Below are 27,859 nucleotides of genomic sequence, written 5' to 3'. Positions count from 1 at the left end.
CAAGAGACAGCCTGTTGGGAGGAGTGGTTGAGGGTGGGGTGGGGTTGGAACAATAAGTGAGCACCGCTAAAGCTCCAGATGCAAGGCTGACAGCATAAAGCAGCCATCTGTCAAGCGATGGGGCTAAGGGCAGCAACTGAGTGAGGCTGTGCCGGGCCGAGTATGTCTTTTCCCCAGGTCATGGGCAGTCACTGAGGGCTTGATGGGGCAGGTGTGTGGAAGCCTGAGAAAGAAGGACCTATGGGAAGGCTACTGCAGGAGGTACTGTGAGAACCAGGGCAGTGATCATAGGAATAGACAGGAAGGGATGAATCTAGAAATACTGAAGAGATCAAATCACCTGTGCACTGTGATTGACTGAATGTAAAGGATGAGACAGAGGGAATATCCAAGGCTTCAAGATGAGGCAGGAAGGTAACAGGATGCTGTGATCAGTGTAACAATAGAGGTATTTACACAGTACCCAACATAAGTCAGTGAGGGAAGGGACCCAGACCACCTTGAGGGGAGTTCTGGAAAGCTGTGCTAAGCAAAATGACCCCTGAGCTGAGATCTGAAGGATGTGGAGTAATACATCAGAAGGAAAGGGTGGAGGAAAGGAGGCCACCCAAGGCAAGGGAAACAGCACAAACAGAGGCAGGAGACTGAAAACAATACATAGAGAATGATCAGCAGTGCAGAATTCCTATGTCCCTTGCCTTCTGGAAACATTTCTCTGTGTGACAGGCTATATATTGACAGGTGGTTAAAGTGTGCTTCTAGGATCAGATGGTTTGGATTCACACCTGGCTCGCCACTTACCAGCTGCGTGGCCTTGGGGAAATTACTTAACTCCTCAGTGCCTACCGCATGTAACACTTGCAACACAGAGATGAAATCATCTACTTCATAGGGTTGCTGTAGGCACTCAGAAGAAAGCTTGGCACCCAGTGTTGGCTAGCAGGCAGCGGTAGCATTGGTGATAGTGGTAGTAGAAAACTTGGCTTTTCTTACTAATACAAACTTACCACCAGCTCCACCTTGCAAGTCTACTGCCCCTGCTATACCCCTCTTCTCATCCCATCCATAGCTCATTCCATAGCTATGGAATAATCCAAGGTCCATAACTTGAAATTTTAATTCTGAAAGAAAAAATGTGTTGGAAACCTCGGGCTGCATTGTGAAAATCGCAATTCTCTACTCTGTCATACAATTCACTTCTTTCTATCTTTCTTAAATATAACTATCTCCTTTCTCTATAGACATTCCTAAAACAAGCTACTCAAGATTCACCTGTATGCAAACCAAAATTGATGCTGATGGGGAAGAGACAGGTGAAGGAAATCAGTGTATCCAAGAAGAACAACAGAGGACTGGGTGTTTGGGCGGAGACCATTATGGACAAGAAGCTTGTTAGACTTTTCACTCTTCAACGTTTATTTATTTTTGGGACAGAGAGAGAGACAGAGCATGAACGGGGAAGGGGCAGAGAGAGAGGGAGACACAGAATCGGAAACAGGCTCCAGGCTCTGAGCCATCAGCCCAGAGCCCGACGCGGGGCTCGAACTCACAGACCGCGAGATCGTGACCTGGCTGAAGTTGGACGCTTAACCGACTGCACCACCCAGGCGCCCCTAGACTTTTCACTCTTTACCGAAATCCGTAACTCTGCTGTCCCAACCGCTTAATTTATTCCCAATGGAAAAAGAAGTAATACACTAGTTTTTCAGTTAAATTCATCATTTTCTGCTTGACTTCATCAGTTGCTCATATTCTCCCTCTCTCCCTTTTTCTTTTTCAGACCATAATTTTCCCCTTAACTTTTAGATGTTTCCCTTTTTTCTAGAGGTTGCTAGACTACACTTATTTCTTCTTAGATAGAAGGAATGTTTTCCTTATGCATATAGACATAAAAATTAAGGGAACACAATGCTTGAGAAGTTGTCATATTCTCTGAATGTTTTAGGAGGAAGTAGAAGTTAGGTGAAGCACTAATTTGCAAAATATAAAAGTGTTCACTTCAGAAGCCAACTTGCCGCAACGAAAGTATGGTTTTTGCTGATATTGTTAAAGTTGTACAGATGATAATGTCAGGTGGGTGATGCTCAGTATAACCACTGAATAATAATAATAATCCCCCAAATCTTGTACTCAACTTTATTTCTTATCCTCTGTCCGGGGCCTGCTTCAGAACAGCTGTGATATTTCCCTTTCAGCCAAATTTACCTTTCAGTGTTGCTTTATTATATTCTGTTTTAATCACATCGGATATACCTTGTTTTCATCTGAGAATCCACATTCATATTCAGAAAGCTTACTTTAAAAATGTTATAGTTTTCTCGTCTTTCGTCTTTGTGTTTTTAAAATGTGACTCCAATTCAGGAGTGCCTGGCTGGCTCCATTGGGTTAGCATCCAACTTTTGCTTTTGCCTTAGGTCATGATCTCACGGTTTGTGGCATTGAGCTGTGTCGGGTTATGTGCTGACAACGCAGAGCCTGCTTGGGATTCTCTTTCTCCCTCTCTCTCTGCCCCTCCCCCAGTGGTGTTTTTTCTCCCACAAAATAAATAACTTAAAAAATTTTTTTTAATATTTATTTGTTTTTGAGAGGCAGAGAGAGACAGAGTGTAAGTGGGGGAGGGGCAAAGAGAGAGGGAGACAGAATCCGAAGCGGGCTTCAGGCTCTGAGCTCGAACTCATGAACTGTGACATCACGACCTGAGCCAAAGTCGGACGCTTAACCAATGAGCTACCAGGCGCCCAAAATAAATAACTTTTAAAAAACGTGATTCCAATTTCAATTTATCTCCACCCTCTATGTACATCACTTCTTATACATTAATTTCTTATTTTTCATGTATTTTTTTTGTCATTACTTTTAGAAGCTTGTTGACTTTCAGGATGATTAGAAAACAAAAATCTCAAAGAAGAAAAGTCACTAAGCACTCACAGGAAAACTATGTGCTTTCTCTCATGATATGACATAACATAAATACCTTAAATACAATAAAGACACTTAAACAATTTTTAACTTTACAAGGATTTGGAAGGCAGTAGCACACGAATACTTACAAAGCAAATTATTTTTTTTAAGTTTATTTTGAGAGAGAGACTGCACATGCAAGTGAGTGGGGAAGGGGAAGGGAGAGAGACAGAGAGACAGAGACAGAGAGAGAAAGAGGAGGGAGAGAGAGTCCCAAGCAGGCTCTGTGCTATCATCATAGAGTCTGATGCCGGGCTCAAACCCACAGAATTGTGAGATCATAACCTGAGCCGAAATCAAGGGCTGGACGCTCACCTGACTGAGCCACCCAGGGGTCCCAAAGCAAATTATTTCTAAAATCTACTACTCCAGCCTCAAATTCTTAAAGAATTCAATACTGAATTCAATGGAAAATTGAACTGAATTCAATAAACATGTACTGAGGATTGCCATGTATTGGACATTGAGCTAAGCTTTGTGGGGCTATGCAAAGATATGTAAAAATTTATAAAAGCTGGCTGATGTGTTTCAAAGTTGAACATTTTAGAGAAGATATACCCCTACAAACAACTTGTACGAATCATGTAGAGGAAAAGTGCTGTGGGAATGCAGGAGAGCAAACGTTCAATTACCACTAGGGTGAACTTAAAATAATTTTTGGAGGTGGTAAAGATTTTTTAAAACTATACACATACACTTTATTTCCTTAAGCCATGGACGTTTGGAGTTTATTATATCATTAGAAGTTAGGCTACTGTGGTTACTACATCCAAACTGATCAAATTGGACCACGTACTGTTTCCCAGTTTGGAGTAAAATTTGAGTTGGGTTTTAAAAGCTGAGCATTTGGGGCAGAGGAGGAGAGCCCAGGCAAAGATTCACAGACAGCAACTCATAGACTTACTATTGTCCATCATCGTCCATTGTACCTGGAGCTTAAGAATGTATGAAGGAGGAGAGCTGGGAAGGGGTGTAGATGGGGTTCGGACTGAGATACTTGCTGGGAGATATGGCTCTAGGCCCAAGCCTATTACGAATAGACTTCAATGCCAGGTTAAGAAATTGAATTTTATTTCAGAAATTATTTCCAAGTTCTACGCCTTGAAATGAGTGAAAAATGAATGATTCCATCAGCTAAAATGTGAAATGAAAGAGAAAAAAGAAATGTTTGTGTTTTGAACTGTTTTTGAATTGTAGGAAAATCACAATGAAGCCTGAAGGTAAGAAAGATGTGGTAGGCATATTTCATGATAATTTTGGTAATTGCTGCAAACATGGAAGAAAGTTTGCTCTGGTTTCAGTGTTGGGCCAGCAAATATATCAATTGATGACAAGAAAACAGTTTTATCAATTTCCTTGGGAGATCCCACACTTTTGATTAATGATTTGAGCATGCAGAATAAAGGGCCATCGAATTTCAGAGCCACACGGGTCTTTAATGGTCACAGAACCCTTCTCTGTGCCTTGGATGGGTTTCCCCAGAGTAACTGCGGTGGTCCCGGAGCCTTTTCTGCTTTTTCACTGTGTGTCCTTAACTGAATACATTTTCTTTTTTTTTTTTTTTTTAATTTTTTTTAACGTTTATTTATTTTTGGGACAGAGAGAGACAGAGCATGAACGGGGGAGGGGCAGAGAGAGAGGGAGACACAGAATCTGAAACAGGCTTCAGGCTCTGAGCTGTCAGCACAGAGCCCGACGCGGGGCTGGAACTCACGGACCGCGAGATCACCACCTGGGCCAAAGTCGGCCGCTTAACAGACTGAGCCACCCAGGCGCCCCAACTGAAGACATTTTCAAGGTGGCTGATTTGAGGTGAGACACAAGGTATGATCCTGGAAGGGAGGTGTTTCCCCCCCTCCCCTTTAAAAAACCGACTGGTTCTGGGGCATCTGGGTGGCTCAGTCAGTTAAGCATCCGACTCTTGGTTTCAGCTCAGGTCATGATCTCAAAATTCCTGAGTTCAAGCCCTGCACTGGGCTCTGCGCTGACAGTGCACAGCGTGCCTGGGGTTCTCTCTCTCCCTGTCTCTCTGTCCCTCCCTGCTGCTCTCTCTGTCTCTGCCAAAATAAATAAATAAACTTAAAAAAAAAAAAAAGGAAAACTGGTTCTTATGTGAATCAAAGCATAAATTCTCAGCCTCTTAGATAAAAAATTAAAAAATAATCACAATACAAATACGTTTGATAATTGTATAATGTTGTCTTGGGCACTACTTATTCCTAAGATGATGTAAAAGTGTGTATATCAGAGCAGTGCTCTTTCCCCCCTTCCTTAATGATTTTCTGGGTCAATTAAGTTTTCAGTGCCACCCTTAAGACTGAAAGTTAGCATTAATTTCATAAAAATGATATATTCCACATTAGGGCAGAAGGAAGCAGATGAGCAAGTTCTTACTCTGTGTAACCTGGTATTATTCAACATTGGCCTGGAGAGGAGAATTTTGTGTTTCCATGCAGGGCTCCCTAATGAGAGTTACTGAAAAACAATGTGCTCTTGTCAGAACAGTGTGGAGCTCTTCTAAAACTGGGATGGAGCTACGTTTTACCCTTTAAAGGTCAGGAGATATTATTATGCAGCAAATTGAGCCTATGATTTATCTTTTAGAAAGGCAGCATCACACACATACAAAACCCACAAGGTTTGGGTTACATTTTAAAAAAATTCTAGAAGATATTGAAAATGAGAATTAATTTCCAATAACAATGCTAATAATAGCTCCAATTTTTAAGCCTAAGATATTAGATTAAGTATTATCTCTTATGTACTCTCCACAACACACCAGCAAGGAAGGTATCATTTTCTCAATTTTAAAATGAGGAAACTCAATTTTATTCCTCATCCCCCTTGAACTCCAGCTTTGTTTTCACCACTGATCCCCTCTGCCTGACACTCTGAGACTTTCCTTTCTACTTTTGGACAGTGTTTTTGCAGTCTTTGATCAAACTTATTCCTTTTCTGACCCCTAAATCTGAGTTTATCAGGAATTTTCCTCCTCTGTCCTCTTCTTTCCTGTCCTTGGAAATCTCTTTCACACTTGGGATATCTAATGGTGCTGATCTAGTAGCTGTAAGTCCTGGCATCAGCCTCTCCCCATGTTCCCATCCTCCTCCACTTTCATACCTGCAGGCCAGATATCTGATGTGCATGTCATGGCCGGTATCCCAAACAACGCCCAGCCCGGGATTCGACATCATTGTGTCAAAATGAACTTCTCCTTCCGACATCTCTATTTCTTTTAATGGCACCAGTGTTCTCCCGGTCAGGTCTGGCTTAAAATCCTGGAGTCATCTGGACAGCTCCGACTCCCTCACCCCCTTTGTTTATGCAGTCCCAATTTTTGTCACATCTCTGGCCAGAAATATTTGCAACTTTCCTTCCAATAACTGGGACTCAAATAACATACCTCTCACCTTCTACAGCTTTTAAAAATACACAGAGACTTATGTGATTTGTCCCACAGTTTCGAAGCAGAGTTAGGACTTGATCCCAGGGTTTCTGACTCCTGTTTTTTCCAAGGGGGGAATATTGCAACAACTGTGTCTCCAGGCCCTGCTTGAGCTGGTCCAGGTGCCTCAGGCACGGTCTCTCTACTTGGTTCCAACACAGCTTATATAAGCACTAATAGTCACTGCCTCATAATCACTGACAAATGACCTCATTTTAAAACACAGATCTGATCACCTCATGCTCAGCTCAAAATCCTTCAGTGCCTTCCTCTACTGAAAAATGTTCTCATTACTTAACCTGGCACCGTAGACATCCTCCGGTGTGATTTCCACACAATTTTGGAATACTGCTTCCCACAACCCCCTCTATTCTCCAGCCAAATGGAACTACTCTCAGTGTCTCAAACATGCTTGAAGCATTTGCCTGCATTCCTCTGCTCAGGCTCTGGCCTCTTGGAATGGACTCCCTGCCTTTGAAAATGCTGTCTTTTCTTTCTTTCATTCATTAATTCCAAAACATTGATGTATCAACAACAGTGTATCGGGTCTGTGCTAGACATGGGAGGAAGCTAGTGAATAAGATAGAAAGGATCCGTTTCTCAGGGACATTAGGATCTACTGAGTTCTTAAATTTCGGGACAGATGCCACACTCTTTGCAAAATGTCTTTCCTGATACCCGTGGCAGAAAGTGATGGCTTCTCCCAACAGCCATAGCACAGGGAGAAAACCTATTGCAGGATTTATCATAATCTGATTGAATTACAGTTATTGAGTCTTATCTCTCACCCTAGGTTGTAAGCTTTATTTTTGATGGAGACTCTAAGTAGCTCAATATTTAGCCCTCATAGCACATAGTACAGAGCTCCACATAGAAGACCTCAATAAATGATATTGGAATAAACAATGTCTCTCAGAGTCTGTGACTACGAGATTGGGCAGGAGAGCAGCACACTCCATTCACACACAGTCAGGAGAGGACAGTAAGCTCACACTCCTCTCACACACCCCCACCAGATGGTTAACATAACATTATTTTGGTCAACAGAATTGTCAGCTGATATCCAGGGCCCCATGATACTTGCCTTTATCCACTTAAAGAGAGTTTTGAGACCAAAACTAACCCAAGATTTCTGGTCATCAGAGCGCAGATCTGTTCAGTCTGCACATTTTTCTGTGTCAATAAGCAGGAAATAGGATTAGCATCTTCCCCATATGGTCTGTTTTTCCGACTCCAGAACCAGAAGGCTGCTAAACTCTGGACCATGATTCTAGGCTGAATTTGTTTCATGAAAATTAAAAATAATCATGTACAGTTATATTTACTCTTCTGGGGTACAGTTCTAGGAATTTTACAAATGCATGGTTGTATGACTGCCGCCACAATCAAGATATAGAACAGTCTCATCATCCCCCTAGAGACATACCCCTTGACTATTCCTTTGTAGTCAAACCCTCCTCCGCTCTTAACCACTCATCTGTTCTCCACTCCTGTAGTTTTGCCTTTTCCAGGATGTCCTATAAATATAAAAGTACATAGTTGTTTCGGTCTGGTTTCTTTAATTAGCGTCACATACTTGCAATTCATCTGTGTTGTTGTGTGTTATTAATAGTTTGTTCCTTTTTATGGAAGAGTGGTATTCCATTGCAAAAGTGTGCCACTGTTTATTTATTCACTCCCTGAGGGACATTTCGGTTATGTTCTGGTTTTGGTGATTGTGAATAAAGCCACTACAAAATACGTTCTTGGGTTACCATAGGTTTTCGTATTGCTTAGGTAAATGGGAGTGAAACTGCCAGGTCACATGGTAAGTGAATGTTCAATTTTATAAGAAACTGACAAAATGCTTTCCACAGAATGAGTCAGAGGTCTAGTTGCTTCACATCCTTACCAACGCTTGGTTTTCTCAAGACTTGTTTTTTTCTTTTTTTTTTTCTTTGCCCTTCTAGATCTATATAGCGTGAGATAGGATTTTAAGATTTCATCTTTTAGAACCATAATATTTCCACTTCCACACTAAGGCCACACTCAATATGTCCTCCTCCCCCTTCACTTGGATCTTTGTATTATCCCTCCCACTAGATTAAGGATTCCTTTGTGGGTAAGGAACAAGTCTTAGCCATTTTCGTATATATGATGTGCTGCCAACTCACCCCAAGGGTGGGGATTTGCAACAACAGGAAATAACACATGCTACTTAAATAAATGCTCCTATATGATCAGATTTGATCAACACATAATGACACAACTAATGTATCCAAAACATAATATCGTTTGCCCAATTTTATCAATTGTTTTATGCCATAGGAATTTTAATAAAATTGTACACTTTCCTCCCTTCTCACAGATACTGTATATCCCCCAAAACTTTCATTTGTTTTGGAGGATATTTGTCTAAATTATGGATTTCAGTTTTCCTGCTTTATCAAAGGGCAAATTAGAAAATATGGTTAGGATGGTGAAATATTTGAGTAACAGATTTCTTGTGCCCACATGAAAAACGAGATTTTTCTTACTAGTACTTTAGTAAGAGATTATGACCTATTTATTTTACAAATTTATCACTTACTTGCATTTTTTAAAAAAAAAAGAGCTATAATTGACATATATCATTATAATCATTTCAGATGTACAACATAATGATTCGATATTTTGTATATAATGTGAAAATGATCACAACAGTGTCTAGTTAACGTCCATCGCCATACTGTTACAATTTCTTTCTTGTGATGAGAACTTTTAAGATACTTACTCTCTCACCAACTTTCAAATATTCAACACAGTATTATTCACTATAGTCACCATGCTGTACATTATACCCCTGGAGACAATTTCTTTCATAACTACAAGTTTGTGTGTGTGTGTGTGTGTGTGTGTGTGTGTAATCACATTTGCTTTATCCATTCATCCATTAATGACACTTAAGTTTCTTACCTTGACTATTGCGAATAACGCTGTAGTGACCATGGCAGTGCAAATATCTTTTCAAGTGTTTTCATTTCCTTCAGATAAATACTCAGAAGTGGAATTGCTGGGTCATATGGTACTTCTATTTTTAATTTAAAGTTTTGAGGAAGCTCCATAGTGTTTTCCACAGGGACTGCACCAGTTTACATTCTCACCAATGCTGCACAAGGGTTTCCTTTTCTCTGCATCCTTACCAATGTTTGTTATTGCTTGTCTTTTTTGATAATAGCCATTCTAACAGGTGTGAGGTCATCTCATTGTGGTTTGTATTTCCCTAATGATTAGTCATGACTAGCACCTGTCAGTCATCTGTATCTCTTCTTTGGAAAAATGTCTTTTCAGACCCTTTTTTTAAAAATGGGTTTTGTTTTGTCTTTGTTTTTGTCACTTACTTGCACTTCAATGTGCTTTTTAGGTGAGAGGAAAAATTGGAATTACAGGGGGAAACTGTAATCATCATTTATGAAGTGAGTTGGGGCAAAAAAAAGAGGTTGAGAGTCACTGATACTCAATTTCAAAAGTGAATGTGTCTTTGAAGTGCCACGGGCCAACCTCCCAGTCATTGCCAGAATCCTGACTATAACATCTGGTTGAATAGTTGCACCATTAGAAAGCTCACCGCTTCATATGGCACCAGTGCATACATCCTTGCGTGCAAGAGTCTCAAAACAACATAAATACAAAACATTGGGAAAGCAGCTTCTTTCTAACCAGCTTCTGTTTTTCTGTAACTTTGTATCATATTAACTTTCCGTAGCACCTACAGAAATCTAAACATGGAGTGTGGAATCTATTGTGGCAGAAAGATGTTCACCTTGCATCATCCAGCCACGAGCAGAGTTAATCTCATTAACTTTTATAACACAAGATGATTTATATTATGAACTCAGAGGCGTAAACGACATGAATCTTGGAACCTGTTTTTATATATCACTCTTTCTGCAACTTTAGTTTTTGAATGGAAGTAAACCAACAACTTACAGTTGTACATAGAGAAGAAAATTTGTATAAGTCTATAGAAGAAAATGTCTTAAGTATAATCTATGCGTAGACTGGATTCTGAGCCCTTTAATGGAAAGCATTCTTGCAGAACTCAAAAACAAGGGGCTTTCTAACCTTAGACATTTCTCTTTCTATTGGCTAGTTTCCGGGGTGGTTTTGTACGAAGCTTAGCTCAGATGGAAATCCATTCCCGGAATTCCCTTCCCTAAATACTTCTTCAGTATAGTTGGCTACAAGGGAAACCTCTGTGATATTTGGTGGCAGAAGTGGGGCATTAGCATTATTCGGCTTGGAAGAGCCCTGTGGTGCAACAGTGGCTGGGCGGCTGGGCGCTGATCTCCTGGCTCACCTCAGTGACCTCAGGCAGCAGCCAGGCCGCAGGTCCGCACCTCCCACCAGACCCTCTCTCTCAGCCTCTGCCCAAGGTCTGTCAACAGCTCTGCAGTGAGAAGGGTGAGCCCCTTTCACGGTTCTCCCAGGTGGCTGTGGTTGGAGGAGACAGGAGTCCAGCGGGGATTCTGTTTTGTCTTTCTGTGTTCCAGTTTGTCTTGCGGGTTCCAGATTGTCCCTGCTCCACTTCACATCCAGCTTTTCTTTCCCACTGCTGGCTCTGTTAGCCTACGATCACCGCAGGCCCAATATCAGATGCAGAACAACTGCTTCCCATAGACCTTTTTATAAGCTCCCATGATTATGTAAAGTCTAACACTTATGATAAATCCATTATTCTACATCCACCGTACCGTTACTGCTTTCCTAACTGATATCGCTTCCATAAATTGTTTCTATTCAGAATATGCACTTGGTTACAAATGGTCTTTTTGTGCCTGACTTAAAAAAAAAAAAATTATGATACAGGCACCTGAGTGGCTCAGTCGGTTAAGCGGTTAAGCGTCTGACTTCAGCTTGAGTCATGATCTCATGATCTCACGGTTCGTGAGTTTGAGCCCCGCGTCAGGCTCTGGGCTGACAGCTCAGAGCCTAGAGCCTACTTCAGATTCTGTGTCTCCCTGTCTGCCCCTCCACTGGTTGCACTCTGTCTCTCGCATTGTTTCAAAAATAAAAAAACATTAAAAAAAAATTATGATGGGGCGCCTGGGTGGTTTAGTTGGTTGAGGGTATGATTTCAGCTCAGATCATGATCCCAGGTTCGTGGGATGGAGCCCCACATTGGCTCTGCACTGAGCCTGGAGCCTGTTTTTTTGTTGTTGTTGTTTTTTTTTTTTTGTTTTGTTTTTTTTTTCAACGTTTATTTATTTTTGGGACAGAGGGAGACATAGCATGAACGGGGGAGGAGCAGAGAGAGGGAGACACAGAATCGGAAACAGGCTCCAGGCTCTGAGCCATCAGCCCAGAGCCCGATGCGGGGCTCGAACTCATGGACCGCGAGATCGTGACCTGGCTGAAGTCGGACGCTTAACCGACTGCGCCACCCAGGCGCCCCACCTGGAGCCTGTTTAAGACTCTCTCTCTCTCTCTCTCTCTCTCTCTCTCTCTTTCCCCTTCCACCCCTCCTCCCGGTTCTCATGCATGGTCTCTCAAAACACCACCACCACCAACAACAAAAAAAACCCCACCTGAGCCAACTAGTTGTTTCTTCAAAATACGTTTTAATGTGACACTTGGAAAGTTGGATCTACTCATAGTAAAACATAAACTACAAATTTGGAAACGATTTCAAGTAATCCATTTTTATCACACTGTATGTGTATTGAGAGCCGATAAATACTGTTCCAAGTGTTTCAAACTCTTTAATATTTCTTAATAGTAAGATTTTATGGTCTTTAAAGGTGGAGAAGCCTCTTTTCATCTTTACATCCTTACATATTAGCACATAGATAAGACCTTATTAAACACCGGCTGAACTACGTAAAGAGCAAATTTCAGCTTCCTGTTTTTTTACAAAAAAAAAAAAAAGAGCAGCAGTGTGTGAGCGACCACAACCAACTGCATCCTCTGATGCTTGTCTCACTATTATATAGAAACTCCAGCAGGAAACCACAGCTATATCCTTTTCATCAGTATAGAAAAATCTTATGAATTGTTGGCAAGCATAAAACAGCTCTATTGACATTACATAGATAGTGGTGACAATTTATACTCACCACATCCAGGTGCTTTACAACATTTTCACAATGTTTCTCAAGGACAAATTCCAGAGAAAAGTAGGCATAATAATAGTTATACCTTAACCACTTGCCAGGGGGTAAACTATATAGAAAAACAATAAATGCCACTGAAACTCAACTCCTCCCTTGAAGTAACTGATTTAAAAAAAAAAAACTATTAAGTGCTAAAATTTTGCATTTCACTCAAATTTGTAAAAGTTTCTAACTGACCAAAGATGCATTAGCCTGTACTCAAAAATCAGTACTGGGGCTCCTGGGTGGCTTAGTTAGTTAAGTGTCATGATCAGCTCACGTCATGATCTCACGGTTTGGGAGTTCAAGCCCTGTGTTGGTCTCTGGGCTGACAGCTCAGAGCCTGTAGCCTGCATTGGATTCTGTGTCTCCCTCTATCTCTGCCTCTCCCCTGTTCACACTCTCTCTGTCTCTCTCTCTCTCTTTCTCAAAAATAAACCTTAAAAAAAATTGTGACCATACTAATTTTTCCCTGTGTATTCAAAATAGCCCAAGCATTGGACCTTTCTAACTATGAAATGTACAAACCCCTTTTGTCCACTCTCATGTATAATCCTATTTAGGATTTGGATAACACATGTTTTAAATTTGTAATATGAGCCTTGACAATGTGTTTTATCAATGAAGGGACTTTCTAACGAAGATCTCTTAATCATTTAGGACATACAAAGAAAAAATATGGCAGAAGTCCAGGGCTTTCAATGACTTTCATTTTAATGGGAACCACAGACATGTAGACTCATTTACACAGAAGTCAGAGAGTATAGACCTGTAGCTTTCTTGCGTGTCTACAACAAAACCTACTATGGAAATTCTCCACAGTATGTTTGTTCCATGAATACATGTGTGAACAACTGAATGCATAAATTATTGGTGGCAATGGAGAGGGGGGAGATAAGAAGGGCATCTCCAAGTTCCAGAAAAGGCTGAAGAGACCCCAAATCCAGAAAAAAAGAGGCCCAAGAGAGAAGAAAAAAATGAAAGACCGTTTTAAAACCTGGACATTAAAACTAGAATTGTTCTTAGGAATTTCTGGACCAAACTGTTCATTTCTAGAAAGAACCTGAGGTCCCTTGGGCAATGACATGACTTCAAGTACCATTTTCACAGATTGTGACATGTGTGTGTCACTTTCATGATTTTTGCCTTATGGTGCTTCTTATCTAAACTATTTTTTACTTAATGCTTTTTATTCAATTGACTTTAATTGGTGCACTAGCTGAAAATATTAACCTAGTCTTAAGAAATGCTCTCTCTGCAAAGTAACAGTTTTGATGTGCTAGTAATGTATTTTACATATAGCAGCATATGGTGTATTTCGTATATGGTATATTTAAAAAATATTAAATATAAACTTATTTTAAAATAAATTTAAAAATATACCATATGCTAAATACATTATAGGCTATATTTTTTAAATATACTTTAAATTTATTCTTAGTATATTTCAAATTTTTTTTAATGTCTATTTATTTTTGAGAGAGAGAGAGAGATAGACTGTGAATGAGGAGGGGTAGAGAGAGAGAGGGAAACACAGAATCTGAAGCAGGCTCCAGGCTCCATGCTGTCAGCACAGAGCCCGATGCGGGGCTCAAACCCACAAGCCACAAGATCATGACCTGAGCCAAAGTCAGACGCTTAACTGACTGAGCCACCCAGGCGCCCCAATACATTTCTGAAATAAAACAAATTCGTAACTATTAAAATAAAAAGTAAACCTGTATACCATCTAAGATCATCTTACAGGTCACTGATTAAAATCTTCTGCATTTTGAAAACTAGTGCACTTTGCCATGCCATCCCCTGGAACAAAGCATTTGGATTCTGAAACAACATGAAGTGTTGTTTGTGGTAAACACATTCCAGATTGATGACAAGAGTCCAGTAATAAGATCAATGCCTGCAGGTGACTTCTGCCTATTTTTTTTTAACTAGAAAAAAATCAATTGCTTATTAAGGAACAAAAAAAATAAATTAAGGCAGAAGTCATGGCTTCAAAAACAATTAGTGGATTTTCGTCTTTAAAATGGATAGGGATAATATATATTCATCTACCTGTCAACTATCATTAATTTATTAGGAATATGGTTTTAAGAAGGAGCTTGTCTCAAATGAGCCTTCTGTACATAGACTGTCTTTTTTTCAGCCTTTAATTTGAACTAGAACACTTAGCTGCCAGCTAAAATGAGGAATTGCTCAACTTTCATAAGTAAATGAGTATCTATGATTAAAACATCAATCACGGAAACACTAGTTCTATAAATAGTGTCTAAGTCCAAAGTCCACAGGTAGGGCTAAACACAGACACATGCTTTGTTTTTCTCCTTCTATGTGTGTGTGTGCGCACGTGTGTATGCACGTGACTATCTGATAGGTATTTAGTTTTTCTCTTGAGAAACAAAGAAATGTTGTTTGCCGAACATATGTGTCACCTGGATATTTTGATAAACATTTTTATTTTTCAATTTAACCGCCTATACAATGATTTATAAAGTTTTAACCGAAAATGTTTGTTTGTCCTTGAACTCACTCTGTTTGCTTAAAAAAAAAAAGTCTTATCTCAGATTTATAAGCTTTCAGTTTGGTTTTTCAGCAACACAAAATGAAATTTGAGATAGGAGAAATCAGGCTATAAAATCCAACCTATTCCTCTGCTTTTGACCCAGTGGTAATAATAATAATGTTAATACATTACAGTGTGGTATAGTAGTGAAGCGAAGCTTGTGACCTTTGAAGTTAGACAACTCTGAATCTACACACAGTTGAGTCAGATACTATCTGAGGGACCTTTGGCAAGTTTTTAATCTGTTTCCTCATCTCTAAAATGGGGGAAGTAAAAGTACAAATCTCATAGATTTGTTTAAATGAGAAATGGGTTTAGCAGGATGTCACTAGCAGAAAAGGCTAAAGAATGAAGTTTTGAAAGAATCTGAGTTCATTAACTGGACAGATTTGTAGTCTACTCATCACCTATTTCCTTACAGTGGAAAGCAAATGGATGAAGAGAAATGTACTAGGGTTCTCTTATGCCCTAGAACCAAGATAGCAAAAGTGCCCTGAGTGGTTCCCTTAGGCTCTTGATCCTCATTTACCTCAACTAAATTCCTCTTCCCCACGTGTTTGGTTGGTTTTTCATTCTTTTTCACTTACCATCCTTAGTTCTGAAATCTAGGTACTGCCTCTTCTCTTATTTCCCCTGTGCTGCTACCTTCTGGGCAGCAAAGCAAGAAAGTTCTCTTCTCAGCAGGAGTGAATACACAAAAATGGAATCACTCACCAGGCAATCCAGAGATGTGATTTACCACTTAAACTCTAGGGTCTTAACCCTGAAGAGGAAGACCAGGGAAGAGTGATAAGCAAGACCATGTTAGGAAAAAAGGATAGCATGAAGGCAGGGGGTATTTCACCCAACAACTATGAAAACCCCAAGTGTTTTCAGTACTCCGAAATGGGTATATTACCCAATAATGCTCTGATTCAAGATCATCTTCCAAGGGTGAAGGTGATCCTTGCGAATCTAATAATCCCAAATGGCGGCCTTTCACTTGTCTTAAAATACACTAGCATATTACAAACCATTTATAAGCAATGGTAAAGTACCAATGACAGCAAATGATTTATTAAAAGACTAATTTAGAGCAGTTTTCTGTAATGTCAGTTATGTTGATCTCGATGATAAAGTGATTTTTATAATAATGTTACTCTCATTTATCTCACTTGAATTTGTAGATGTTTTCTTGAATAGAAAAAAATGAGGGGCGATGAAGTTACATTGAGGTTCTGGTATTTTCATGGGGAGGAAATTTCCTACAGTATATAAACTAGCTGCCCACAGAAACCTCGAAGATTTCTTAATCTTATACCTTCCCTATCTTGGTCACATTTGCTCCCCTCTGTTTCTTAGTTGTTTTTAACAAGATGAAGTTGAAAATACATATGTCTACCATTTCATTTTTGACGACATTAAGGAAGTGTAGTGTGGGAAAGGCTTCCTCCAGTTTTCAAGCTGGCCTGGCTGGAAGAAAGGAACCCAGGTGTGGTGAGCAGGTGGCGAAGCTCTGAAGGGGAACGGAAATTAAGTGAATTGCTAGGGCCTAGAGGAAGGAAGGAGAGGTCTGTTTGGGACAGAGAAAGAAGCCTGGTTGTTAGGCTGTAGGGGAATTCCCAAGGAACCTCACCAGGAAAAGAACCCACTCTAATGCTGCTGAGCATATTTATTAATATGTTTATGTAGGCCAGGAGTCTGGGAATTATTTGAGAGTTCAGATTATGTTTTATTCATTTTTGAATCCCTAGCACATAGCACAGGGCCTAACATATATATCAAGTACTCGATACAAATTTATTAAATGATCCAAGCATCTATCTTCCTCAAATCAGAGCTTCAGCCGGTCCCCTTTCACATTCTATACTTCATCTCCTAAATAAAATCCTATTTCCAGTTTGAGGAATGCTTTTATTTCATTTGCAAAGCAGAAGTAGCTGACATATCCCCAATCCATCAAGCTCACATTATTAACTTTTATCATCCCTCTCTGAGAGTTAGACTCACTACTCAAAAGTAGTGAGGGATGATCTTTAAAAACTCATCATTACAATTTTAGACATCCAAATAACCGCCAGGGAAATAGAACAGTTCTTCATAAGAGCATGAAAGTTTTAGTGTAACTAAGTTTATGTTATTTCAAATCACTAAGAAAAAAATTACCTTGACCCCTAAAGAATTTTAACACCTATGGTCTCTTACATGTTATCAATACACTTTAGGTGTTATGAAGACGCGGGCATCATTCTACATGGAAATGCACTCTGTCCAAAGAAAGCACAGAGTCAATGTAGCCCCGTGTCCTCTGTTGGCTTCCACTGATACTATTCTCAGCCCCGTCTTCTTAGAGTGAAGATGGTGAAGCATCGACACTTTGGGATTAATAATTTGATGTGAGGATGTTTTTAGAAGCGAGGTGGGAGGCACAGTGTGGGGGTGGTACGCAGCAAAGTGTGCACGAGGAAGGAAAGTGGCAGCGGTAGTTGAGAAAGAAAGTGATTTCAGAGAGCTATTAATTAAGAGCTTTCTCTATTTTCGAGATCTGCCTGAGGTTTTCATCCTATTGTCTCAGAAGGGCATATGTCTTTACTTCTAATGTGAATGATCAACTGTGACACAGTCAGCTCAGCTCATTGTCAGCCCTAGTAACAGACGAGTTCCACACAATCCAGTGGCCACACTGTGTAGTGATCTCAGGGATGAGTTAAAAGCACAGCCAACTGCCATTGTTAGATGCACATTTCTCAGCTGTACAGACACAGACACAAACTGGGATAAGAGTTGATACTACTTCTGACAGTTGGTTCTCAATTGCCAAGCCTACGAAATAGACCTCACCATTACCTGAAAGACTGAGATATGCTTTGGGCTTTCAGGAGGCTAGGCAAGTTTGGCATATAGCTAAAGAGTCGTATGTAACATAAAGATATGGTTTATTTAAACACACATAAAGCAATCTGATGTAAAATGGTAGTTATTGGTTAAAGAAGAAATGAACTGTTCTACGGACGGTTGATTTTGTTTGCTTGCTGCCAAAAGTGGTACGGTAAAAAATAAGCAAACTGAAAAATTCACTCTTCTCTTACTAACAGACCACGTCAACCCAGTTTGTATTCATTAACCTTTTGCAGCATCCGCATGTTTTGATGATGGAAACTTTTTAGACTCTCGTGATAGTTTACGGGAGTCAACGACATTGACCACAATGATCTCTCTACTTTGTAGAGTCACATCAGTTTCATGAGTACAGTCACAGCACTGGAGGGCCCAGGGACACTTAGAAAACATCACAAACTCAATTCCTATTAACTGAAGTTGTTGAGCACAAGTGGCTTCTATGAAGCCTCAGTGTCAGAGAGACAGTAGGGAGTAGTGGAGACTATAATGAAATAAAGATGTAGCACATACTGTTACTTAGCTTCTACCCAGAGAGTATGTATCAGTGTCTCATTTTTTATAATATATCTCTTAAGTTTTAAATATTGCCTTAATGAAAAATAAATACCTGCGAGTCAAATAAAACATGATCTTCCTGCTGGGCCCACAAACTGTGCCAGTTTTTAATTTCTGACCTGGTATATACATCTTCAAACCTGAGGTCTGGCCACGTTAAGTGAAATGTATTGGGTCTCTCAGATGCTCACGGCAAAGGATTCTTCTGCTCTGAGTATCTATACGTGTAGACACAAAATCATCCCCATGTGAAAGGAGATTGCATAGGCATTTTCACTTAATGAGAGCTCAGCCCCTAACCCTGACATTGACAGATTTCTGTTCGGTGACTGCTTTCGGAACATGTTCAACATGAAAACAAGACCAAACCTCCACACTCATTTGTCAGAAGCAATTTCTACTCATTCAAGGATGCAAGGGAAAATGCATATCCATTTATTAACCTTCGCACTGATTAAAATCCTCATTAGCATTAAAATTCTAGTTGCTTCATTTTTACCTGCATTTTTCAAGGAGAAATAATTTATAGTATTCAAAGAAAGCCGTGCTTAGAAAAAAAATATTACCAAGTGTAAATTAAAAATTCATGCTCTGTATAGGAAAGTAGTTAGAGACAGGGCATAAGAATCACGGAGGGTTTACTGAAATAATTGATCTCTAAACCATGTTTTGAGGGGATTGAGAAGCTAATTTAGGATGAAGGATTGAGCATTCCAAAATGATGTAATGGCAAAGGCAATGACCAAAGTCTAACAAAGTGGACTCCATGATAAATCAATTATATCTTGCATTTTGAACAATTAAAAAAAATTAATGTTTATTTTTGAGAGAGAGAGCAGGGTAGGGGCAGAGAGAGAGGGGAACAGAGGATCTGAAGCAGGTTCTGTGCTGAGAGCAGAGAACCTGATTGTGGGGCTTGAACTCATGAACTGTGAGAACATGACCTGAGCCGAAGTTGGACGCTTAATTGACTGAGCCACCCAGGTGCCCCTTGAACAACAATTTTTGAGAAGTGTATCAGGAGAAAGAAAATTCATATCAGACTAAAAAAGAAGAAAGATGATTAAAAATGTCTATATTATATTCAGCAGCCCTGTCCTACACAGACATAATTTGGAGTAAAAATCTGGAGCTGATGCAAAATTCTGAATCCCGATGATATCTGCTATAGTGTAGTTATTAAGGCAGACACATAGGCACAGACTATAACATTTTAGAAAAAAAATTGTCAACAAGAATTGAAACAAAAAAAGATGCTCTGATTACTCAGAAAATATAGTGAACACAAATGTTTAGCTCCCTCAAGCATTTAATTTACCCGAAGTTGTACATTATAAAGAAAGAGTCTCCCATAGACACAATATGATTGTTTTAATTTTAGACTATTTAGAAATCAATATGCTGAAAAAACAATCAAGAGTCTATCCCCATAAAACATCTTGATTACTCCCCCTGAACTAGATATTCCACTTTGCTGGACCATTTGCAATTCAGGCTTAAAAAAGGATCCTCTGCAACTCCTTTTCTCCAGAAAATTAGTAGATGGAAATGTGATCTTTTAAGGAGCACTGGAGCTCTCTGTCCAGCTGTCTGTTACTGAATTAGCAAGAGTGCTGAGGTCCCTGGAGGTGCCTGTGACTGTGAACTGTTACTCTCTAGCCTTGAGTATTTTCAAGGTTTGCTTGGTTCTGCAAGTGTCACAAGCTGTGACTACTGACTAAGCAGTAGGGTTGGCTTGGGTATCCACCGGGTTTAAGACCCAAGAATTAACATGTTTAAGTGGAATCTGGTGTGTAAGTAAGTCCAAGAAGGCTCCCTGCCTCAGGTTGCACAGCTGATGCCCACAATTTTTCTGCCACATCAGACCTCTGGGAGAGAGATCACTGCGTTGTCACTTAGAAAGGCTCACAGCATTGACTCTTAATTTTGGAGGAAGGGCTGCAGGAATAATTAGATTCCCTTCCCCCCACCACTCTGGAGCCATTCATATCCTCTCTTCAGACCCCATTCCTTCCCCCCTCAGCAGAGAATCGGTAGAGAATTAGAAAGAAGAGGTCTAGGTTTTAGCCCCAGCTCTAACAATCGTGAGGACACATTATTCACTCATCTGGGGCTCACCTGTTACCTTTTTTTCTCCCCTGTAAGTAAAGGCAAGACTGAACAGTGGTGTTCAAGCCTGGCTATTGGAATCATTTTAGGACCATCATAAAATATAGATTTCCAAGCCCTACATTTAGATTCGGATTCAGATTCAAGAGGTCACAGCATTTAGCCTTCCAGCTAAGGGTCCGTTATTATTACCTGGTAATAATAATTCAGGCCCCCAATTATGCTGCCAGCTTTAAAATAAAGCCGACGATCTAATTATAGACATGAAAAATCAGAAAGCTGTTATTGTGCTGGCAACTCCAATAAGCCCAAATAAAAAGCTGTGAAAATTTTTCTCACTGGCATTCAAGACAGTAAGTAATCTAAATTGTAAGCTCATATACATTTTCCTCCATGAAATTCAATAAAGTCTTTTCAATTCAAATGCAGCCTCTAAGTGTTTTTGTTATTCCGGACTTGACTCTTATGCAACAAAGCTAGCTTATCACTAATCTAAAGATTCTGATGAAGGAAGATGAAAAAGGAGTCCGGGACATCTTTATAGAAAAGTGAATCTCCATATTTGACTGAACTCCAAATCAACTAATTTGGGTACCCGAGTCTCTGTTTTAACTGGCACTGTTCTTCTGGTTGAAGGTATAACTGTTTTCAAAAGGGTATTAATATCATAGTGTTGTTCTATTCCATAGGAAAGGTAGCAAGAGCTGAAAGAAGCCCACCAAACATTTTAAAAAACACAAGTGAAGACATTCTCCTCTGATTTTATCTCCTAATAGCTCGGGTTGCAGCAAAACACACTGATGTTAATTTCTCAAAATGCATGCAAACATACTCAAACATTTTACTAAAATGCCGAACAAGTCATAGAGCAACTGAAAAATAAAATCTGGCAGGTTCTGCCCTTTCTTTTGGGGTTATAAGTACCAAGTGGTCTGATTCATCTTCAAGAAGCCGTTGGTTTCTAACACGGGGGTTTATACCTACGAGGCACACAGGAAAGGAGACTTGTAGGAGAGAATAGAAAGGTTTGCTGGATTTGTGACAGTCACTTGATCACCCTTGCCCCTCTGTGCCAATGATGGCACTTGTGTTCTGGGAAACGAAATGCTCATGCTACAATGTGGTATATCGCGTAATTTCAATAGTTCATTGAATTCAACTGAAACAAGGCCTAGCCAGTAAATTATTGCAAATGAGAGTTTTTTTTTTTTAATTTTTTTTTCAACGTTTATTTATTTTTGGGACAGAGAGAGACAGAGCATGAACGGGGCAGGGGCAGAGAGAGAGGGAGACACAGAATCGGAAACAGGCTCCAGGCTCTGAGCCATCAGCCCAGAGCCTGACGCGGGGCTCGAACTCGCGGACCGCGAGATCGTGACCTGGCTGAAGTTGGACGCTTAACCGACTGCGCCACCCAGGCGCCCCGCAAATGAGAGTTTTTTAAAGGCAGGAAATGACAGATTTATGATGTTATGGCCATGCTGACTAGATTTTCTTAATGGAGTAGTATTAGGAAAAGAAATCTTATATACAAAATAACAACTCTTGGCTAATATTTTAGTCTAACCAGAAATCCTGCGGTGATTCTCTCCCCCCACCTCGATACTCATTTTCTTTTCTAAATGTTTCTTAAATAAAGCTCACACTACCCTGCCTCATTCTTTACTTCTTCCTTCTATATCACCACTCCTTCCACACTGCCCACCCAGATCCACTCATCTTTCATAAACTAGCTCACATTCCACCTTCTCCTTGAAGCCTTTCTAGATTAATGCAGTCCCCAAGGATCTCCTTCTCATCTGACTTTAGTGTCATGAATTAATGGTAAGTCATAATGTCTTGCCTTTCTCAAGGCAGTTCTGCCTTTCAGAATATTGTGTAAATGCTTGTGTATCAGATCTCCTGTTGACTCTTGGGGTCTGACAAACGGGAAGCATCTCTTCTTTGTGTCACTTAAAGCACTGGCTTTTGGACTTTTTGGAACATGATGCATAATAAGATATACAATCTACATCATAGTCGGATGTGTATATATACATATAAACATATATTTAATCAAAAAGTTCCATGAACTATACTTACTTACCCTTCTATTCTGTTTTACTCTACTTCATTTTTTGAAAATAAAAATGCCATCAGACCCAGTAAACTGACTTCACAATGGGTTGTGACCAGTTCTAGAAGGGCACTTATTGATTGCCATGGGGTTGCTATCTATATACATTTCCCTCACTTAAGACATAATTTAAGAATTGTGTGAGACCTTTTGGCTCTCTTTAGTACATGTTTCTGAGTTACTTTTTTTTTTCATCCACTTTTTCAAACCATCATACTTTTGCCTTTTGGGTCATTGGGGACAATTAATCCCTGGCATATACAGTACTTTCCATCTTTTTGCCCTGAGCACTGTTGTCATAAAAATAAGATCCCCTGCCTCCTATAAAACTCCAATCTCCGTTCTCTCATTCCCTTTTATTCTCACAATAGGCAAAGTAGGGGGTAGACATTTCATGGATGAAGAAATTGAGACATAGAGGATTATGACTTTTTCAAGGGTACGTCTCCTTTTTAATCAGGTTATTACAAATTAGCGAATAGGGGGGCATCTGGGTGGCTCAGTCGGTTAAGCATCTCACTTCGGCTCAGGTCATGATCTCGTGGTTTGTGAGTTCGAGCCCTGCGTCGGGCTCTGTGCTGACACCTTGGAGCCTGGAACCTGCTTCAGATTCTATGTCCCCCTCTTTCTCTCTGCTCCTCCCCCGCTCACGCTCTGTCTCTCAATAATAAATAAACGTTAAAAAAAAATTAGTGAATAGTGTTTCTAGATATTTGAAGGGTATAACATTGGGTGATGTGAACAACATAGAGCCTCCCTGGATATGCACGTACCTAACTTACCCAGGTCAAACAGTTTACAGTCATGACCAGATGAGTTAGTGGCCCTGCCAGACTTCAGTGTGAGGGTGGGTCTGCTTCCTTTCACACTCATCTTTCCGTCTCCATCTTCTCTCAGTTTTTCACCCACCCAGAGCTACCTGTTATTCCTGGGCCTCTTCATGTTTTGGCCCCTGTACCAGGACTGCTCCTCTCTCTCCTCTTTACCAAACTAGTTCCTCTTGTTCTTCAGGTCTCTGCACACAGTCCTCGTCCTCTCTACCTCCACGACCTGACTTCCGCAGCATGGTCTACAGGCCCTGTCAGAGCACTGAACCAGGTGGTACTCACTCCCTGCCCAGTTCTGCCAGCAGAGGCTGTGTCTCGCTCAGTCTTCTATTCCACAGAGGAGGACCATGGTGAGTTCTAGATAAACAAGGTTGATTGCATGAATGAATCAATGAATGAGTGCACAGAGGGCAGAAATTGCTAGCACTGAAAGAACTTACGCGTGAGCTGGGGCTGGAACTGTGTGTCCTGACTCCCAATCTTTTATGATTTTGGATTCCATGATGGACATTTTAATGCTTCCCCATAAGTTGTAGGTTTTTTGACTGGGAATTCATACAGTGAAGGAGACCTATATCTCATAAGTATATTTGAGGCACACTCAAGAAAATGTTGCAGGGACAAATAATTAAGGCAAGTGTATTGAGGCAATTAAAAAATACCCAAATTTCAAAATGGCTTGTTGGACCTCACCCCGACCTCCAGTTGAGACTGATCCGATTCAGGTCATGTTTCAGGCCTCCACTTCCCATATGAAGCCATGCTTTTTTTTTTTTTTTTTCCCTCATCATTTTCATAAAAGTCTAGTTAATGATTAGGTGAAGCCTCACCACACCACAACACACTGTACGTGGCTCAGCGTGAGTTCCTCTGCTCTGTTTCCAAAATAAATCCCAGTGATATAACATCTAGACTTGCAATGGCGATTACTACTCTTTTTTCCTGTTTGTGAATCAACAACCCATTTCCTCCCCCCTCCCCCAACACATAAAAACTTAAAAAGTGCTCTTGGTGATTCTATTTAAAGAACATTCTCTAATACAAACTCCTGTCATTCGCAGATAGCAACAGAGCAGATTTTCTTCTTTATGCTGTGACTCATGTGTCTTTATTCCCAGGCTCAGGGCAGGCCAATGGTGAACACAATGGAAAAGAAAGAATAGTTTATAACTGGAAAATAAGCACATTCAAGAGAAGTACACTCAAAGCATTATCAAAGTAAAATATGCAGCAGCACCAACAAGAGCAAACAAAAGCCCACGCAAGAGATGTGTAAATATTTCATGAGACTAAGCCTTAATCAACTCTCTCCCCAAATCTTGCTGGGGTTGTAAACACTTCAGTTTCTTTCAGTCCCATCATGACCCAGATTCCCCGCAAAAATAAAATGAAGACACGGACTGATGGTTCTTTCACAAATGTGTTGTGAAAAATATTGCGATGGAGCATATCCAGGTTTGCTTTAACAGGAAGATCCCCTTAATAAAAGGTGCTTGCTTCTCGGTGACTCCCCTCCTCCAACCCTTGCCTTTTCCCCACCGCCTCTGCTGCTTTCTGGACATTCACATCATCTTAACCTTGAACTGCCTACGCTCCAAGCAGAGATTTCTCCCACTGCTTCTCCAGGAGGCCCTTCAAACCCGACGGCTGTCTGCTGCCTTCCCACCACCCAAAATTCACTTCCCAGGGTCCAAGAACCCCTCTTCCCCTGCACCTCCTCTTTTATAGTCCACTGTCGTGTCTGAAATTTTGCATCTATCTTTTAGATCTGCCTGGATAGCGTGAAAATCTGTTGTGTGTATATCGGCTGGCAGTGTTCTTCAGATTTTTCCGTAAGATCCATCTCTGCAGAACCTTTATAGCCTCTAGTCTCTACCCTGACTTAATGTGGTTCCAAAGTTCACCTCTACATACCGAACAGGTCTCTACAATGATTTCCCTTTATCAACCTCTGCTTCCCCTCCTTCTCTCTCCACCTCTCTCAAGATAAACTATATATGCAAGTGTGTATGTGGATAAACACACACATACATGTATATACACACACATATGAAATATATGAAAACTACAGTGTTTTGACTCTAAAGAAAATAGACATGGGAAAATGAGAAAAATACAAGTATAGTATTGCCAAACACACACACACACACACACACACACACACACACACACACCCCCCTATTTGGATATTCACAGTGTGCAGACCTGATGGATTATAATCCCCACGCCTCCCAGCCCAAGAACGAGAACAGCAGGCTTCGTCTCCCATTTACCTTCAAAGCCAGAGCCTAAGGGAGCAATGACCTTGCAGAGAAATTCATCACCTGCGAGAAAGACGGCCCCTCCTGGAGCGCAGGACGGGATGGGGACAAGAGCAACAGGCAAACGATCAGCGGGCAAAATGTGGGACCGAATCCATACCCCCGGCGGTACCGAGCACACCACAAAGCTCCGGTCTCCCGGGCTGGACGCCGGGCAGAGGTGGCGCAGGGGGGCGTCTCCTCCCGCGGCCGCCGGTCGCCTACCTGCTCTCGCTGGGCTCTCCCCGGCGCCGCGGGGCCGCTGCCTGCGCTGTGGCGGGGGTTTCCCGTCGCATATCCCAAGCGGCGGCTCTCGGCGCCACACGGATAGCTCCGGCGGGCTCCGGAGCGGCGGTCCTTTTTCGCCCCGTTCCGGGAGCTAGCTGGGTGCTCGCAGGAACTGAAATTACTATGCAAAGAGCAGAGGCGGCGCGCAGGAGCCGGGCGGAGACCGCGGGGGCCGCCCCCACCGCGGGGCTGCAGCCGCCGCCGCCCGGCACGGAGCCAAATTGGAGGTGGGAGTTCACGTGCCCGACTGCTCCTCCGTCAGGCCCGGGATGCGCCCACCTGTCCACGGAGGGCAGCGCCGCCGGGCCGGAGCATCCGGGGAAGGGGCTGCGGCTTCGCAGGCAGCGGCGGCGGTGGCGGCGGCAGCAGGGCGCCGAGCTCCGCCCCCGCCGCACCCCAGCCCAGCCTTCCAGGTCCCCCGGGAAGGGTTTGCAGCGGCTACTTGCCGCGCGGCAGGGGGGTGGGGGGGTGGGTAGCGGGGCAGGGGCTGGAGGGTCAGCGTTCTGCTGCAAGGTGACCAGCGGCAGGTGGAAAGTTAAGGAGACTAAGGTAGAGGACTAGGGCCCAGAGCGACTGGGCAGGAATTCTGGCCCTTGCTCCTTCCCACAGGTCACCAGACTCCATGTATGTGTCTAGACTCTAGCAGACGGTTTCTAATAAAGCCACGTGCAGCGAAAATCTGAGAACAAGGAACTCCCCGACGTTTCACATGTGTTGAAAAACGGACAGTATCCTGCGTATTTGGAGATGGCATTGCTGACGGTTTTCTTGTCCTTCTTCCCTCTCCCCCACCCCCACTGATGGGCGTGGATGGCTTTGAAAATCGTCCCTGCCAAGTGGCTCCAGTAGTACTATATGGATGTGTAGTATGGTTAACAGCTAGAGATGCTGCAAATGATACAAGGAAAATAACTGCTATTAACTGAATGTTGTTGGCAGGCACTATGTAAAAGGCCTTATATGTGCCTTCTCTGATTTCCACAGCAACTCAGGGGGGTGGGTATTGTTCTCCACTGTATAGGCAAGAAAACAGGCTTCCGTGATTTAGACACTTTGGTTGAGCCACACTTTAGTAACCTGCACAACCGGGATTCAACCCACTCCGAAATATGTCCTCTGAACTAGTACACAGGACTCACCCAAGGATCTTGTTGTAATGAAGATTCTGATTATGTAGGTCTTATGTGGGCATTGCTAAGAAGCTCACAGTGATGTCCATGCTGTTGGCCAAGGAACCAAACTTTCTAACCTACTAGACCAGGGATTTGAATTAAATTATTTCACTCTAGCTCTAGTTGGTTGATAACACTTTTTTAAAATTCTTTTTATTTATTTATTTATTATTTTTTTTTTTTAATTTTTTTTTCAACGTTTATTTATTTTTGGGACAGAGAGAGACAGAGCATGAACGGGCAAGGGGCAGAGAGAGAGGGAGACACAGAATCGGAAACAGGCTCCAGGCTCTGAGTCATCAGCCCAGAGCCCGACTCGGGGCTCGAACTCACGGACCGCGAGATCATGACCTGGCTGAAGTCGGACGCTTAACCGACTGCGCCACCCAGGCGCCCCTCTTTTTTATTTTTGAGACAGAGTGCGACAGAGCACAAGCAGGGGAGGGGCAGAGAGAGAGGGAGACACAGAATCCGCAACAGGCACCAGGCTCTGAGCTGTCAGCACAGAGCCCGACATAGGGCTCGAACCCAAG

The 27,859-nt window shown here is 41.6% G+C and overlaps 1 protein-coding gene across 1 annotated transcript in view; it reads right to left on the bottom strand.

Annotated features, from left to right (window-relative positions):
- Positions 1–26,072, bottom strand: part of GPRIN3 (GPRIN family member 3) — a 60,242-nt gene extending 34,170 nt beyond the window's left edge. Inside the window, exon 1 of the mRNA XM_040478464.1 lies at positions 25,840–26,072. The gene's annotated coding sequence lies outside the window, so the exon portion shown is untranslated. The remainder of the gene's footprint in view (positions 1–25,839) is intronic.
- Between the last annotated feature and the right edge of the window lie 1,787 nt (positions 26,073–27,859).

This window comes from Herpailurus yagouaroundi, unplaced genomic scaffold (assembly GCF_014898765.1).
Source record: "Herpailurus yagouaroundi ecotype Mexico unplaced genomic scaffold, PumYag 28, whole genome shotgun sequence".
Classification (NCBI taxonomy): domain Eukaryota; kingdom Metazoa; phylum Chordata; class Mammalia; order Carnivora; family Felidae; genus Herpailurus; species Herpailurus yagouaroundi.
The sequence above is the reverse complement of the archived record's forward strand: the minus strand, read 5'-3'. Positions and strand labels throughout refer to the sequence as shown.